Raw genomic sequence first — 4884 nt, forward strand, 5'->3', positions numbered from 1 at the left:
TACTGAAGTTTCCAGTGAACACTGTTGGGGCCATAATCCGGAAGTGTAAAGAACATCATTTCACCATAAACCGGCCACGACCAGGTGCTCCCCGCAAGATTTTAGACAGAGGAGTGAAAAGAATTATTAGAAGAGTTGTTCAAGAGCCAAGGTCCACCTGTGGAGAGCTACAGAAAGACCTGGAATCAGCAGGTTCAATTGTTTCAAAGAAAAAAAGTAATGCACTCAATCCCCATGGCCTGTATGCATGCTCACCACCCAAGTCTCCATTGCTGAAGAAAAAGCATGTTGAAGCACATTTAAAGTTCGCTCAATAACATTTAGACAAGCCTGTGAAATACTGCGAGAATATAGTCTGGTCAGATGAGACCAAAATTGAACTCTTTGGATGCCGTAATACACACGATGTTTGGAGGCCAAAAGGCACCATACCAACAGTGAGGTTTGGAGGTGGGAACATCATGGTGTGGGGCTGTTTTTCAGCATATGGCACTGGCACGCTTCATATAATTGAAGGAAGAATGAATGGACAAATGTACCGAGACATTCTTGATAAAAAAATCTGCAGCCATTTAGATGAAAGGAGGGTGGACATTTCAGCAAGACAATGATCCCAAAGACACAGCCAAGGAAACTCTCAATTGGTTTCAGAGAAAGAAAATAAAGCTGGTAGAATGGCCCAGCCAATCACCTGACCTGAATCTAATTGAAAATCTATAGAAGGAACTAAAGCTCAGAGTTCATAGAAGGAGTTTGGATTTGAAGAGTGTTTGTGTGGAAGAATGGGCCAAAATGACACCTGAGCAATGCATGCGGCTAGTTTCTCCATACAGGTGTCTTGAAGCTGTCATCACCAACAAAGGCTTTTGTACGAAGTATTAAATAAATTTCAATAAGCATGTTCCATACTTTTTCCCTGTGTCATTTCTCATTATTACACAATTTATGGACATCTATGGTTTGATTTCTTTGCATGTGTGGATTGGATGGGTTGTTACCAACATCTGGTGAGAATTTCATGTCAATAGCACCTTTAGAAATATATTTACTTAGAAAATTGGTGACGTGTTCAATACTTATTTCACCCGCTGTATGTCATATAATGCCGTAGCAAGCCAACTGCCTCAGCTACAACAGCAAAATAAATTAACTTTGCAGAACCTTTTCAACACAGCTCTACTGCCCTAAGCAACCACCCGCTATGTTCTACGTATGAACCCTTTCACACCAAGCACTGGACCAGAGTCACCTGTTTGGGATAAAAGATGATTTTCACATTTGGTGTTTTTTCTTGAGTCTGAGTGAGACTGTTTCTATGTCACTGATCTGGTTTCACATTGTGTACAATTCTGCAGAACCATCTGCTCTACTTTGGTGTTCAACCCTCCTGATCAAGCTTGTCTGTCCAATGCATTGGTGAATTTGTACACCAATAATGTGTACATGTGAACCATACCACAGCTCAGTTAGAATGGTTTCCAGTTTAAGGTCCTAAAGACAAAGAAACAGACAGTGGCATCCAACTGCTGTCAGTGAACTGCACTCTACACACATTCTGCTGTCAAACTGCACCACACACACACGATGTACTTGATGAACAGTAGGTGTAAACAGAAACCACAACTCTTTCCTGCTTTGGCTCTTTATTTCTGAAACAACAATAGACTCTCACAGTGCAAGTGACGCATACAGAAAACGGTTAGCATTTGACTCTAAAATGACTTGCTTAATAACAGAAAAATGTGCTACTATTTAAAGATTAAATATACAAAAATGCTTCGAGATACAGAAAATGCAGAAAAGACAATCTGCTGACAAAAATCCATAATGTAACAATAAAACAAATAGTTTTTGCAAATGTACAGAACAAAAACGGTACTTGCTTGTAGGAGTCACAATTTTAGTTGTAGATTTAGCGGTTAGCCTCCTTTCCCAAGCAGAAGATGAACCCAAAAGGAATAAAACCCAAGTACTCTGGTTCTTGGAGTGGCTACACTGTAATGTTATCAGTCTTAGTCCTGCCCCTGTTACTGTTAGTCCTCCACCTACAATTCCTAACTTATGCCAGTCTGAAACCACACCTGAAGTAACTAATTAGCAGTTAATTAGTAAAATACAGCAAATTATACAAAGTCAGCACTGAAACCAAGACAGAAGAACATAACAGTTCATTGGCTAGATACCATACAATAAAAGTCCCTGTGTGTGTGTGTGTGTGTGTGTGTGTGTGTGTGTGTGCGCACGCACGTATACCCGTGTGTGTGAATTTAAGTTTGTTAATTTAGTTTGATCCTGGCATATTCTGTATTATCTCCATTATCCATTGCTCTGGGTGCTGGTCTGGTGGTGTTAATTTGGGCTACAGTAGAATACATCACATCATCCTGCAGAAAATATCACAATTACAAAATATTAACACACATACAGACTAATGCACACCCTGTTGAGTGGATTAATACAAGTGTTAATATAATAAATGTATTGTATTGCAGAGGTGTTAATGGGTGTTAATTGTAATATACATTTAATCCATAACTGCGCATGTAAATCTAATTTATGGCAGCACGTGTGTAATCTGTTTATACATTCACAAACATTTAAACACTCACCGGCCACTTTTATAAAGACACAGAAATCACCTGCAGTCTGTAATTTAATATGTGCACATATCTTGCAGGTGTGCACCACTGTTTACTGGGTGACCACTGGAGCACTGCTGAATGGATCCTACCTGAATGGTGGACCACTCTAAACAAAGAAGTGTCTCTGCAGTGGTGGTGTCTTTAGAGCATGTATGAGTGTGTAACAAGAAAAGCAGTGTGTCTGAAGTTTATACACAAGCCTGTGGAACTGTACACAGGTATATAACGCAGCTAGAAGATAACTGGATGTAGTGTGAAGGTGATCCTAATAAAGTAGCTGAGCAGAGTAACCATATACATACATCATCTGCCCTTTTTAATACAAATGATAAATGTTTGTTGATCAATTTTTCTTTAGTTAATGAGTGCTTACTGAAGAGAGCTTGAAAACTAGTCTGACCAAAATGAATTTTTCCAGTACACAAAAGATACCCAGATGACATACTGCTATGGCCAAATAATCCAGTACGTGACCAGGCCTGTCTCCATGGTGTACAGCATCTCATCATGCAACGGTGGCCGTAAATCACAAGTGGGTAGAACTTCATACGTTCACGTGACCCCTTAGTATGGTTTGCGTTTTAGTACACACTGGATATTATGCATCATACTACTACAGGGAACAGTAAACATTATACGGTATATAATGAGTCCAGTATGCAGCATAAGTATGTAGTAAGCTATTTTGTATATGGCCCAAATGTTTCTTGCCTCATGTCGATGTTACATGAAGGGATTGGCTGGCAATTACATTATTTCGATCTTAACGTTGTAGTCATGTACAGAATGTCAGAACAATCATGCAGAAACAGTCACATTCACTGATCCAAGCTTTGACACTGTAGAACAGATCTGTGCACTGAATCAGAGTTCACTGATATTATAACATGGATGTGTGACACTCACCTGTGTCTGCTGATCTCTCCTCTGTCCTGTTTGTCCCTCTCTGCTCACCGTCTGTTCACGTCTCTGAACTACAAAATTAACTCAGTGTGAGATGGATGTGGATATGTATGTATTTATGTGTGTGTGTGTGTGTGTGTGTGTTTGTGTGTGTGTGTGTGTGTGTATGTGTACCTCTGTATCTCCAGCAGATGACTCCTCCTAATCCCATCAACAGCAGTAAAACCCCCACACCAGCTAATATGACATGACGTGTGTACAGTGGAGAAGTGTGAGCACCTGCATGTGGGAATGTGGGAAGCATTTATATTAAATTTAAATGTATTAATTGTCATTTTAAATATTATATTGTATGAATGTTTAACAAGCATTCAAAGCATATTCTTATTGACACACAAGCAAATAGAAAAGAACATGAATGGGTCTGTAATACGTCTCTACAGGCTCAGTTTGAAGTTACAGAGTCAGGCATTATACTTCATTGAGAGTTTACATTAAATGACACATTAAATAACTTTTATTCTCAGAAACATCACAGATTTAAAGAAACCATTTAACCATTTGGAGACGTCATTGTAGTAGTAGGTTTAGTTGAAGCTGTTGGACTTGTTGTGTCAGTGTCCACTGGAGGAGGATTTACAGGTTTATATGGAGCCTCTGCAAGAATAGAAAAGTGTGATCAGTTATAAGTAATGAGGGTTCAGGACTGTTATGTATTTAACAAGTTTAGATTTTGTACTACAGAACTGATGTATGTACAGTTTGGCCAAACAGACGTGTTCAGTTCTCTGTGTGTCAGTGGTGGTGATACGTTGGCTACGTCTGAAGCTGCAGAGCTCTGTAGGTGCAGTGTGTCCTTCAGTCGTTTTCTGAGAGTGAATGAATTAGGGGCTCCTGGGTCGGGTCTCTCTCTCTCTCTCTCTCTCTCTCTCTCTCTCTCTCTCTCTCTCAGTTCATTTCAGTTCAGTAAGCTTTATTGGCATGACCATATACAACTATAGTATTGCCAAAGCGGTATTACAACATGAACATTGCACAACATTACAACCTTTGCAATTATGGAAATTAAGAATTCTGTTATAAAAGAACTTGAAGAGAAACTGTAATTGGTCTGAAATAATAATAATTAGAAGAAGTAAAAGTGAAAATAAAGGAAAATAAATAAATAATAAGGATGGAAAATAATAAATACTTAATAATAACAAATAGTTAATAATAATAAATAGTTAATAATGATAAATAGTTAGGTAACTTTTATAAACTGGGTAATATAGTCTGTGTGTGTGTGTGTGTGTGTATGTTTGGGTGGGTTAATCACTGTCCCTCATCTTATGGCAGG

General features: G+C 38.8%; 1 long non-coding RNA gene across 1 annotated transcript; it reads right to left on the bottom strand.

Moving 5' to 3' along the window:
• Nucleotides 1–3397: 3397 nt before the first annotated feature.
• Nucleotides 3398–4237, bottom strand: LOC145660112 (uncharacterized). The gene is made up of 3 exons (XR_014126278.1): nucleotides 4104–4237; nucleotides 3720–3824; nucleotides 3398–3616 (listed from the first exon to the last, which is right to left on the bottom strand). It is a non-coding gene; the product is annotated as an uncharacterized LOC145660112 (long non-coding RNA).
• Between the last annotated feature and the right edge of the window lie 647 nt (nucleotides 4238–4884).

This window comes from Electrophorus electricus, chromosome 2 (genome assembly GCF_041902795.1).
Source record: "Electrophorus electricus isolate QZ-2024a chromosome 2, ASM4190279v1, whole genome shotgun sequence".
Taxonomy (NCBI): Eukaryota; Metazoa; Chordata; class Actinopteri; order Gymnotiformes; family Gymnotidae; genus Electrophorus; species Electrophorus electricus.